Below are 13,871 nucleotides of genomic sequence, written 5' to 3' on the forward strand. Positions count from 1 at the left end.
TAAATAGTTTGCAACACCCATCCCGAGAAAAGCTTTTGTAACAATAAAAAACTAAAACAGTTGATTAAAAAATAAAGTGAAATGGGACAATTCAGGACAATAAAAGCACATTTACAGAGACAATTTTACAAAAAATCAAGCATGAGCGCAGCTCTGTTGCTGAAATAACCAGGATTTAGTAGTGCTCTAAAAAGTAATGAAGTTTGTGATGTGTTTTAGATGTTCAGGAAAAGAATTCCAGAATTTAATTCCTGTCACAGAGAGAACAATCTTAGCAAATTACATTTTGCAGAATGAAATGACACAGTTTCCATTTGAAGCTGCTCTGGTGGATCTGCTGCTGCTGTATTCTCCTTTTAAATGTGCAGAATGACAGAGGAGTGAGTCTCAAACTTATTTGGCTCAAGTACATCCCTTTCCCATATTTATTTTCTTCTTCTTTTTTTTACTTTGTCTGCTTATGAAGGTCAACACTACAAGTGCAATCTTTTTAAGAAACACTATTAAAGGGAGGATATAAAAAGAGAGGGCAGTGTTACACCTAGGTGAGGGGAAGGGAACAGGGAAGAGGGAGTTAAGGTGAGTTTTTGTTTTAAGGTGAGAGTGAAATGTGATGTTATAGTTGTGCATATTGTGTTGTGTAATGAGTTCAGCCATTTTGGTGACCAGTGTGAAGAAATGAAAGGTGTTGACACAGCACCCAGTTCATGTATAATGGTGGTGGTTGTGGACAGAGGGAAGGAGTGAGTGGTTATACCTAAAACAGGTATTTGGATCAACGTGTCTAAGGTTAAGCCCAGTACGAGTTTATCCCACAGCCCAAGGATAGTGCATCCATGACCAATGTTTGTGCAAGAACCGCTTCTGCGAACCCAAGCGCTGCCCCAGGCCCGAGATGTAGCCAGGCTGGCAGAAACTACGGGAGCCAAGGGGTTCCAGTAGGGATGTAACGATTAATCGTAAGGCAGTTAAAAATCGATTCATAGGTATCACGGTTTATATTGATACTCTGAAAATTGAATCGCAGTACTTTTTTAAACAGCAGAGGGCGCTATATATTTATCCTTCTCTTGTTTGAACTACGTCACTCACACGTAATGTGAACGTCGGCGCCAGGCATTGCCGGCACAGCCTATACGCAGTCCAAGCTTAGGGCCCCCAGCCTGCATGTACTGGTACTGCTGTGCATTACGCGCTTCAAAACTGCAGGATGCATTTCCAGTTATCTATTCAGCCATGCATTTGTTTGTCATTACAAACTGGCAACCTAGAGAGTGATGTTGGACCTTACCTTGCCACGATTGGTCAGCTCATTGTAAGCAAGTAGCAGGAAAGAAAAAGCCTGATACAAACAACAGCACTCGTCATGTCGAAGATAATTTATCCGTCCAGAAGCGTCAGCAGCGGGCAGAATCGCCTTCTCCTCTTAAACATGTTCATAAATGATTTCTTACCCCTTTAGCACCAAAAGAATATCTGTAATAATACATGAATATCTGTAAAAGTCTTCTATTAGCTCTGTCTTGTAGCTTAGCATCTCTTCTTCACTGCTAGAATTGCTGCATGCCAACCGACCACTGGGTTACCAGCGCCCTCTGCTGGTCCAAACAAATATCTGTTGTAAATACAGTACAATGACTGTTTTTTTTAAAGTCCAATTGTTAAGGCACAAAATACATTTTCAGTTGCACATTTAATAATAAAAAGAACTATTATGTAGTTTTGCATAGTTTACTGTAGAACAAGAATTCAAATTAATAGGCGTCTTCTTCATTTGTATCATTCCTTTATTAATTTCATGCAGGATTCATTTTTAGTTAAATTGCATTGTTTTGAATAATTTATCAAGGGATTCTTTTAACAATGAAAAATAAAAGGAAAATAGTATTTTCTATTTTTTTCCCCGAAAAAAATAAAGGAATATTTTTCAGTCATCATTTGTCTACAGTCCCATTTTGTAAAATAAATCGTGAGAGAATCAAATCGTGAACCCAGTATCGTGAATCGAATCATATCGGGAGTTGAGTGAATCGTCACATCCCTAAGTCCCAGGCCACTCCCCCATGACCGAGCAGCCCCCCAGATGCCCCTGAGATCCTAGGCCGAGAGGCAGCCACTGCCCCCACACAAAAACCAGAGAAAGCCCCAAGGAGCCGAGGATCCAGCGCACCATGCCACTGACCCCAACCTCCAACCCCCAACCCCAAGACCCCAAGGAGGAGAAAAGGTCCACGCCAAGGAGACGGCCGTGCTGGTCAGGCAGCCCCTGTGTGAATGTGTGTGTTTAGTGGATGTATGAGGTGCAATGAAAAGAAAGAGATGTAGGGGAGCAGTGCAATGCTGTTTTTAATCTTTCATTATGTTTTTATAATTTTTCAGATTGTCCTTTTATGTTGTTTTTATAGTTTCAGGTTTATCTCTTAGAATTACTATCCCAGTGTTTCCTCAGAGGGAGCCCACTGCACTGGGGGCTGTGATGGGCCATGGCTGCAGTGGTGCTGTCTGTCTCGTGGCCCTCAATGATGGTAAATGGCTTTCGCTATATTGCCATGCTAAGGGCTCTGTCTTGTCGCCCTGTGCTCCTTACCTTGATCCTCTGTACCCAGCCATGTGCTATTGTCCTTATTTTAACCTGCGTGTCTGTGTGTGGTGGGCAGGGTTTGTTGTTGTCTTTGAGTGCACTTTGAGCTGCATTTTATTGTGGGGTTTCCTGTTCATTGTTTGCATGGGTTTTTTTTTTTTTTTTTTTTTTAATTATTATTGTATGTAAGGTTTTAATCACTTTGAATTATATTGTATATATGAAAAGTGCTCTATAAATACAATTTGATTGATTGATTGATAATTGTAATCATAATTTAATTGTAAGTGATCTCAGATAATTGACTTTGCAATTGTAATCACGATGGAAATTCTGCAAAACTGGGGAACCATGGTTCTATGGCTTACACACATATGTAGTTAATAATTATTAAAATGTGTTTCAACTTTTTTCTCTACCTGTCATTTCTCTAAAGAATCATTTAACCATTTTTGACAGAAAAAAGGCTCAGACCAAAAGTATTAAGCCAACCAATATATGTTAATTGATTAGGAAGCCTACCATGATTTTTTTTTTTTTTTCTCTTGTCTGCACATGCTGTCAAAGGTCAACACCACAGGAAGTGCAATCATTATGAGACAGCAATGCATATTTTGTTATTGCAATAAAATACATTGATTTATTTTATTGCTTAATTGTGACCATCACCAGCCCTCCCTAAGGAAGGGTATGAAATCTTTTATTATAGGGAGGATATAAAAAGGGAGAGCAGTGTTACACCTAAGTGGAGGGGGAGGGGGAAGGGGAGGGGAAAGGGAGCAGGGAGGAGAGACTAAAGACAGGAAATAGAAAAGGTGGGGAAGAATAGAAGAATAGCATATGTGCAAAAAAACAAAAAACGCTACTGCAAGCCCAGGAACTGCCCTGGGCCCGCAGATGCAGCCAGGCCAGCAGAAAGAGTGGAGGCCAGGGAGCCCCAGGCAACCCCCCTGCGGCCGAGCAACCCCCCAGATGCCCCCAAGATCCCAGGCCGAGAGGCAGCCACCGCCCCCCACACACACATCCGAGGAAGCCCCAAGCAGCCGAGCACCCAGCGCATCCCCCACCGACCCCAACCCCCAACCCCAAGGCCCCCCGCCAGCATCCAACCCCACACTCAAGCACCCAAACCCCCCAAGGGAAGGGCCCAGAGAGCCCCCCGCCCAAGACCTCAGCAGAGGAGCCAAGGCCCCTGCCCAGCAGACGGCCAGAGCCGCGCGGAATGGGCAGCCGTGGGCCCAGAGCCAGCAGGGTCCGGACTCCAGGCCAGAAGGACCCGGAACGGAAGCAGCACCGAGAGCAGCGCCCCCAGGGACGACAACCACGCCCATAGTCGCCGAGGGCACCAAGGGGATGCTGCAAGCCGCCCCGCCGTCCCCCAGGCGCACCGACTAAGCACCCCAGAGCAGACCAGATCGCCTTTCCTTGATGCCGCCCGCGCGATGCGCCGCAGACGCCCCCCCCTCCCCCCACCAAAGGGCCCAGCCACACCGCAGAGCCCGGCTCACAGGGCGCCGCCCAAGCCGGGGCCCCACCCGCAGGTACGGCAGGGCGCGGCCCGTACCACCTGCCCCGGCGGACCCACGCCAGGACCGGCCTAGCCAGCCGGCCAGACCCGCCGGACCCAAAGGGCACCACCGCAGGACAGGGAATCCCCAAGGGCGAGCCCCCGGGCCAGACCTCCGTGGGGGGCACCCCCCCACCCCCCGAACAGGCCACAACCCAGCAAGACCGCGCAGCCCCAGACGGCACAAAGACATTTGCCCAGGTCCCGCCCCCCGCCGGACAGCGCAGGCCACGGGGCAATCCCCACCCCGGTGCAAGAACGACCGGCGGCCGCCACCACAGGAGAGAGGGACCCCAACGGCACACAACCGATGCGGAGCAGCAGCCCCCAGCCAAAGGCGCAGAACCCACCCACCCGCCAGCCCGCAAATAGCAGGACAGACCTACCAAGTGGCCGATACCGACCTCAACCCCCAGAACAGCTAGAGCCGCCCCCCAGCAAAGAGCACCACCCCGGAGCGCCAAGCAACCCAACCCCGGAGCAGACGCCGGCACCCCCCAGCGCACCCACCCCCCACACCGGCATGGCAAGCCGCCCCGGACCCACACGCCGTGAGGCACGCCCCCAAGGCAACCAGGAAACAAGACAAGCGCCAAGCCCCACCCGCAGGGAAGGGGCACCCCCACGCCCCACCAGGCCGGCACCGCCCGGAGAGACCCCGCAAAGGGAGCCCCCAACAACCCCCCTCCACACCCCCCAGAGACCCACCGCCCCGCCATGCCCGACCGCACCCCCCGATTCCCACACGGTAGCCCAGCCATCAACAGACGGGCCGGGCCCCCACCCGACAGGCCCAGATGTGTGAATTTACCCACCACCCTGTTATGGTGCCTCTTCATTCCCCAATGGAGAAGCACTTCCCTATCCCCTGAGTGAATGTATGTGTTTAGTGAAAGTATGAAGTGCTATTAAAAAAGGGTGGATGGAGGGGAGCGGTGCTTCCCATCCAGCCTATGTGTATATATGTGTATGTGGTGCAATAGCTCCGGAGGGTGGAAGTGGTGGTCCCACCCTCCGGGGGGTGGTGTGTTGAGGTGTAATTAAAATTGGAGGGATTAGTAGGGCAGCCAGAGGTGGGAGTGCCGCCCCCGCGCCACTACTTAGTAGCGCAGGCGGCGGCCCCCTCCACCCCCAGCCCCACCATCCAGCCCCCCAAGGGTTGGGTATGTGAGTGTGGTGCAACAAGTGGGTGAGCCAGACCAGCTGGGAGTGAGTGATGTGAAGTGTCCATGTAGGAGGCCTGTCTGGTAGGAGCCCGGCCCGTCCGCACGGCGGGCCACCAGACTGGGCAGACGGCGCAGACGGGCACACGGCACCGCGGGCCCCAGAGACGCGCCGAGCAGCACAACCGGAGACCCCCCGCGGCACCCCCCGAACCGCGGCGGCCATACGGAGCACGGCAGGAGCCAGGCACCAGCCACATCCCCCAGCAGTCCAGGAGGCGACCCCCGCCGCCAGCCGGCCCAAAGCGGCACGCCCCGCCAAAGCAGGCGGCGACCGCGCAGGAGAGAGGCCAGCTCCCACACCAGGGCCAACACAGGCCCGCACGACACCACGACATGGCACCCTCCACAGGTGGGCGACCCCGGCCCCCCCGATGAGAGAGGACGCCACCAACCACCCAAGCAGGGCCACCCTGCCAGCCACGGACCGATAGGTAGGCGAACCCATGCTCCCCCAGCCAGGCACTGCAACCCCACATCAATGTCGCCAGCAGAGCCCCCCCCACCCACGGAGACCACCCCAATCACCCCCGCGCCGACATGAGACACCCCCGACACCAGCACAGCCCGGATGACAGCAGGCCCCAGCCGTCCCCGGGCAGACGGTGGGAGGGCGCACCCCGAGACGCCGAACCCAGAGACTCACCCCCGGGGCACCCCCGCCCAGACACGGCACCCACGGGGCCCGGCGCCCCCAGCCAGCAGACCATCCACCCCGACCCGGATCCGCCAGGACAGGAGCCACCGGCCGCGCCACCACACACACCCACCTAGCACGGCCCAGGGGAGGCCCCAGCGTGGGTGAGGCCCCACAACCGGCCCCTGCGATCCCCCAAGTGAGCCCCCGAGGAGGAGGGGGAGGGGGCGGCCCGGCCTACCGCGCCAGCGGCACGCTCAGCGAAGGCGCGCCCCAGGGAACCAGGCCAAGGCGCCCAGACCGGCCGGCAGAGCAACCCACCGCACCACCCCGCCACCCAACAACCCAGGACGCAAATGCCGCCCCCAAGAGCAGCCGCCCCCAGCGCCACCCCCATCCCGGACCCCCCCGTCCCGAAGCCACGAACCCCACCACCCCAGGCCCCCAGACGAGCCAACCCCCGAGCCACCCACCCAGCGCAGCAATGCCCGCCCCCCAAGCGAAGGCCACAGCCCCCCCACCAGCACCCCGGGCCGACAGGAGCCCCCCACGCCAAACCCAACGGGAGAGCTGGCGCCGAGCGAAGGCGGAGGAGGAGGGGAAGACGAGACAGGGGGACAGAGAGCAAGAGGAAAGAGTGGCAGAGAGAACCACATGATAACCAAGAGATGAGAAACTAATTAGATGATAGATAATATTTTTTTGTGTATTTTACAGCTGATTTAAGATATGGCTCAAAACTCACTTGTTATCATAAGAGATGCTGACAGAAAGCTAACACAAGAGGAAGGTTGAGTTTTATGAGGTTATTTATTTCAGGCTCATTATTTGTAATTAATTGAATTTGGTTTTTTTTCTACTTGTCTGCACATGCTGTCAAAGATCAACACTACAAGAAGTTCAATCATTATGAGACAGCAATGCATGTTTTGTTATTGCAATAAAATAAATTGATTTATTCATTTAAATTGATATATTTATTTTATTGCTTAATTGTGACCATCACCACCATAAGGAAAGGTAAGAAATCTTTTATTATAGGGGGGATATAAAAAGGGAGAGCAGTGTTACAACTAGGGGGAAGGGGAGGGGAAAGGGAGCAGGGAGGAGAGACTCAAGGTAGGAAATAGAAAGGGTGGGGAAGAATATATTATTTTACAGTGAGGGTGAGATGTGAAGTTGTAGAATATATTGTGCTTATTATGTTGTGTAATCAAGCCAGTATAGTGACAAGTGTGAAGCTTAGCTATATTGGTGGTGGCTGTGAACAGGGTGAATGAGTGAGTGGTAATACCTAAAGCAGGTATTTGGGATTAATGTGTCTAAAGTTAAGCCCAGTATGAGTTTTATCCCACATCCCAAGGCGTGCCAGTGCATCGTAGACCAGTATGTGTGCAAAAACCGCTACCGCAAACCCAGGAACTGCCCGGGGCCCGCAGATGCAACCAGGCCAGCAGAAAGAGCGGGGGCCAGGGAGCCCCAGGCGCACCGAGCGAGCACCCCAGAGCGGGCCAGATCGTCATTCCTTGATGCCACCCGCGCGATGAGCCCTAGACAGTCTCCCCCCCCCCCCCCCACTAAAAGGCCCAGCCACACCTCACCCACAGGCATGGTAGGGCCCGGGAAGACCCCCGCCAGAACTGGCCCGGCCAGCCGGCCAGGCCCGCCGGACCCCAAGGTCACCACCGCAGGACAGGGAACCCCCAAGGGCGAGTCCCCAGGCCAACCACCGGAACAGCTAGAGCCGCCCCCCAGCAAAAAGCATTATCCCGGAGCGCCAAGCAACCACGCCCCAACCCCGGCGTAGACGCCAGCCTTCCCCAGCGCGCCCACCGCCCCGGATCCACATGCCGCAAGGTGCGCCCCCAAGGCTACCAGGAGACGAGACAAGCACCAAGCCCCAACCCGTAGGGAAGGGGCACCCCACGCCCCGCCAGGCCGGCACCGCCCGGAGAGATCCTGCAAAGAGAGCCCCCAGCAACACCCCTCCACGCCCACCAGAGACCCACCGCCCCACCACACCCGACCGCACCCTTCCGATCTCTACACGGCAGCCCAGCCATCAACAGAGGGGCTGGGCCCCCACCCGACAGGCCCACACGTGTGAAGCTACCCACCATCCTGTTATGGTGCCTCTCCATTCCCCAATGAAGAGGCATTTCCCTATCCCCTGAGTGAATGTGTGTGTTTAGTGAATGTGTGAAGTGCTATCAAAAAAAGGTGGATGAAGGGGAGCGGTGCTCCCCATCCAACCTATGTGTATATATGTGTATGTGGTGCAATAGCAATTTAGTAATTGAGAACGTAATTGTAATTGACTTACATATAAGGTGACCAGACATCCCCATTTACCTGGGACAGTCCGTTTTTCAGAGTTACGTTCTGTGTCTCGGTCGATTTCCCGCTAAACCATTGATTTGTTGCGGTTTTTCACAAACTCAGTCCCGTTTATTAAGAAATTAACGTCAGTTGCCGCTGACTGAAAAAACTCAAAAAGAAACAGAAAAGCAGCAGCGCATTGAACTTAAAAATGTGATCTCTGTTGACTGTGAGCTGTCAATCACAACAGTTGCCATAGTAGCACTTTCAATATAAACCAATTAAAAAGCTCAACAGTCTTCCACACATTTGCAACTTGATGCTGATTGGTCGATGGCATTGACAACATTACTCGTTAGCTTCCTCTCATGCTTTCTCCTTCAACGAGACCAAAGGGAGAGAGCATATTAATCTGTTGTTTGTCTCCTGATTGCAAAATAGACATATTTAATGAGAACCTAACCAAAATAATAGATGGAATATTAATAAATGACATTGCCGACCATTTACCAATATTTACAATATTTAATACTAACGACAACCTCCACCCAGAAACACACGCAAACACATGCAAAAAAAAAAAAAAAAAAAAAAAAACATTATAAAAAAAATATCTTAAAAACAAAACATTGAAAACAGAACTTCATCCTATGGAAATTACAACAAATACTACATACCAAATCACTGAAGACAATCTATTCTTCCCTTATTGGGTCACATTTAAATTACTGCTCAGAAATATGGGGAAACACCTACAAAACGTATCTTGAACCTTTATTTAAACTTAAAAAAAAGCAATTAGAATTCTATATAAAGCACCACACAACGCACACACAAACGAACTAATTGAAAAGGCCAAATACCTAAAACTGCAAGAAATAATACACTACAACACACAAATTCTCACATTTAGGGCCTCACTTAAAACACTCCCATATCAAATACAAAAACGTTTCATATACAAACAAACTGCTTATAAACTAAGACAGAGTAATGTTTATACGAGAAAGGGTTAAATCTAGCATTGGAAAACACAGCACTGTCAATAGCTATTAACAGCTAGAATAACCTTGATGCAGAGACAAAACAAGGAACTTCGAAAGACGAAGTTTTATTTTGAACTGGAGGAACGCAAACAAAGTCGGGGAATGAAATCGGCAGAGAACAAGGACGACACGAACAACGATGGAGAGGAGGAATGAAAAAAGACAACACTGACTACAGATGAGAATAAATCCTACATAAAAAAGGACAAAAAATGAAATTGTGTTCAGAACAACCTTAGACTGTTTGACCAGAGAGACAAGCTTTGATGTAAATTTTCTGTGTACAAAACAGGGGACGGGACTTGGATAAGCAAACTGCTGGAGATTTCTTCCTATAAAAAAGAGGGAGTTTTTTTCTTCCCACTGTCGCTAAATGCTTGTTCATGGGGATCTTGTTGTGTTCTTTCTTTCTTACTATGAACTTTATGTTTTGTTAAAATGACTTTGTTGTAATTTCTGCTAATGAATAAAGTTGAATTGAATATGTAGACAGTTTCTTTTGAAAATCTGGTCACCCAACTTACAGGGAAAACATTATAATTTTAATTTTAATTATAATTGGGGAAAAATGCCACCATAGTTATAACTGAGTTGTAATCGAACATGGATAATTGAAGATGTAATTGAAAAATGGATTTGACCCAAAGCCCTCCTTATATACTCTCACCTACTAACACCAGGTGAATGTGAGGAGCCCAGGTACAGGACAGCCTATGGGCTGAGAGTGAGACATACATTAAATTGTTAATACAAATAATCCTCACCATAGAAGATGGAAAAGCTCTTATTGTTAGTGTTTAATATACATTGCACAGAGGAGACCTTGAGGCACTATTTAAAAAGCACTTTGCCATTGTGTCGTCAATCAGGAACAAATGACTCCTCATTCTGTCGATACACACATAAACACACTCTCATTGGAATCCCATTCTGACTCGTTAATGCACTGTTCACATCACATCACCCCAATGTTTCACTTTCCATTCACTTCATCCACCTTTCTTTACACAAACAAGTAAAGCCTCTCTTCCTCAATCACACAAACACTGGATCATTTAACCCTCGCTATCAACTTTTAGATCTCTGGAGGTTTGTGGCATAATTTGTTGATTGATTCCTCATTCCAGCCAACATTACTGCTACTAACATGTCTCCTCTTATATTATATCATTTTAAATCAGTGGTTCACAACCTTTTTTGAATCTTGACCCATTCTTTGATATCACAAATTTCTGGTCACCCCAAAGACTTTTGTTTTTCTTGTAGAGTGAGTTATTGATCCTGTTTGTTACACTGTGTTACAAACACAGAGTGGCCAGGATTAGTGACAGGTTATTGATCCAGCTCAGATCTTTTTTATACTGCATTTTATTTGAAGTGCCACGTAGATTTATATTTGAGAAAGTGAAAGTATAGAATACAGTTGTTTAAGATTGTGTTGTGTTAAATTTTATACATTTATAGCCTATTTTATTTTAATGTTTAAAATATATTAAACCCCAAAGATGTGAAGCGGTATCTCAAAGCGAAAGTGCTGCATACAGGCATGGAAACTGGTAAAAAAAAAAAAAAAGTTTTGAAAAAAATAGAACCTTGTACCAAACATAGGTGACCCCAGGCGTGGGTTCCAGGCATGTGGGTCACAACCCCAAGGTTTAAAAAAAAAAAAAAAAAAAAGTTTTAATTGCACAATAACACTTGTCTTACATATCTTAATAAATGTATCTAGTTATTCTGGATAAAAACGTAAATATGTAGATTGTTAATCTTTTGTGTTCAGGTTTATTTATGTGTAATAAAGTCTATTCAACTCAAAGAAAAAGCCAGCTTTATCAAAAGAAAAATACTGTCATTATTATTATTATTATTATTATTATTATTATTATTGTACAGACATTGATGAGCCCTGTGTGAATGATTTATTATCATTTATTTCCCCTTTTTGCCTTTTATTCTCTCCACATCATCTTTCCCTTTTTTATTTTAATACCTGAGCAGGTACCCTTAGTGTCTCCTCATCATCTCTCCTCCTTCCTTTCCTCCCTCCATACTTCCAATACATCATCTTCTCCCCATCCTCGCCACACAAACGTCCCGTTCTAATTGGCCCACACAGAGCAGTCGTGCACACCGCTGTTTGGACAGATGTTAATCTACTAATGCTGGTATCAGCGACAGATGTGATGAACGCAATGACCATCTGTGAAGCCTTTGACAGTGATGCAATGAGAGAGAATGAGTGTTTAAGTGTGTGGTGCAGAGTCATCCAGCAGCAAGCAAACACCCCCCACCCCTGAGCCCCCCCACCCTGTGACCACATCTGTCTGTCACAGGCACAGCATCGAAGGGTAGAAAGAGATAATTCAACAGTTTGCACACACACCATGATCACGTTTATGTTGTATGTTGGAAAAGTATAGAAAAATAAATACATGTAAAAAAATAAATAAATAATTAAAAAGTAAAATCTGCAGCTTTTCCAACAAAATGCACTTCTGAGCATCTTTAAAGTGTTCAGTGAAGGCTCTGCTTCACACACACACACGCACACATACACATGCACACACACACACACACACTCACGCACACACACACACACACACACATACACACTCACACACACACATCCCATTCACAAACACACTGTTTGTGAATGGGATGTTTTTACAGGAGAGCCTCTGCTGCAGGCTTCCCTTCTTCTTCTTCATTTTTTTTTAAATCTCTTGTTCACTTTCGTAATTTGTGAGGTTTATTTCTGTATTTTCCCTCTCTTTGCTTTGAACCAACATTGTATTTTCTCCTCTTCCTAAACTCTGCCTCACTCAGCCTGATGCTGCAGATGATTGACACTAATATTTGTTCTCCTTTCTCTTCTTTCTTGCATCTTTAGCTCCATCTTGACAGCTTCTCCTTACTGCAGACAGGACAGCTCTCAATACAACATGTATTTAATGCATTCTTCATGCCATCAGTGTCCCAAAGCCACTTCTGATCCAGACCCCCACAGTCACCCACTGACACCAGAGCTGACACTCACCTGCTGTGACTGAGTCGTAGTCAGGAGAGCTTCTGAACCCTCAGTGGATGGAGGAAGAGCAGCGAGTCTGTGAGCTTGAAGCTGCTGGGAAGAAGTGGGAGAAAAAGGTAAAGAGAGGAATAGGAAAAGGAGAGCGGGTGAGGGATGGAGAGAGAGAGAGAGAGAAACTCTCTCTCTCTCTCTCTAAGAGGAGGAGGGAGCTCTGGATTGCTGGAGGTGAGATGAAGGGGAGAAGGAGGGAGGGATAAATGGAGAGAGAGGATGAAACAAACTGAGTGTGTGCAGGGTTGGGATAAGACAGGAAATGTGTGATGTTTGAGAAACAAGGTATTGTAAGGAATGAAGAATGATGATGAAGGACGTAAAGTTGGAAACAATTCCATGATGATGGGTTTACACGTGGCTCCAAATGGTTGATCTGTCGATCTGATTCCCGTTTCTTTTTCCTCCGTTCCTCAGTCAAAGGTCTTCTCTGCCTTTTTTTGTTGGCTCCGCCATGATATAAGTTTGAAAAAAGTGAATTTGAAAATAACCGTGTGCAGCCACGTTCTTGCCTTTGACCACAATTAATTTAAAGTAGTGTTTGTATCGTCACCTTAGAAATGACAACTTTTCATCAGACTGCTCCACGCTCACCATCTCTGCTGCTTCATCTGTAGTGGTTGTGTATGTGGCACGTGTGCTGGCACATGTGTAAAAACACTGGCTCTGATTGGCTACCATGAAACATGATGCCACCTTAGCCAATCATAATCGCTCACCTTGTTTTTAACCCACCTCCTCACTACAGCTGTGGATGAAGCCAGGGTTGCTTTCAGAAAACAGTTTATTCAATCAATACATGTAACTCACCACATTTAACGTTCACTAACGATTACGGCGTTTTAATGGCATAAAAAGTAATTAGTTAGTTACTTAGTTACCCCGTTACTGAAAAAAAAACCGCTGTTACCCAACGCCGTCATTCCAAACACTGGCCGTAAAGCAGTACGTCTTGTCGGAGGCAAGAAAGTGGTTTTCTGGTCAAAGACAGCAGGGGGAGATGAAAGACCCCCCAATCACCCCATAAACACCTGTATTACCCTGACAGGGACTATGAGAAGTATTTTTTAACTCATTCAGTGCCAGCCATTTTGAGATTTTCTTCCCCCTCAGTGCCAGCCGTTTTTGAGCATTTTGGCTGATTTTAAAGACCCACAGAATAATTTTTACTATGACTATCTGAAATCTGACACCTCTACTTTCATCAAAAAAAAATCATTTGTTTCGTTCTTTTGTAATCAGCCATTGAATAGAACAAGTTTTACACAAATCTTCAGTTTCAGAGCAAAAAGCTGAGAAAAAAGCCTTTTTGTAAAAAAAAAACCCTGTCAGTGACTTTAAAGCTATTTTTTTTGCTTGAGTGACAACTCTAACATCTGAACATTGTTTCCTTATATAAAACATTAAAAAAAACCACTG

At 47.5% G+C, this 13,871-nt stretch overlaps 1 protein-coding gene across 1 annotated transcript in view; it reads right to left on the reverse strand.

Annotated features, from left to right (window-relative positions):
- Window positions 1-12,504, reverse strand: part of LOC114468740 (parvalbumin-7-like) — a 113,898-nt gene extending 101,394 nt beyond the window's left edge. The window contains exon 1 of the mRNA XM_028455789.1: window positions 12,411-12,504. The gene's annotated coding sequence lies outside the window, so the exon portion shown is untranslated. The remainder of the gene's footprint in view (window positions 1-12,410) is intronic.
- Window positions 12,505-13,871: the final 1,367 nt, after the last annotated feature.

This window comes from Gouania willdenowi, chromosome 8 (assembly GCF_900634775.1).
Source record: "Gouania willdenowi chromosome 8, fGouWil2.1, whole genome shotgun sequence".
NCBI classification, from domain to species: Eukaryota; Metazoa; Chordata; class Actinopteri; order Blenniiformes; family Gobiesocidae; genus Gouania; species Gouania willdenowi.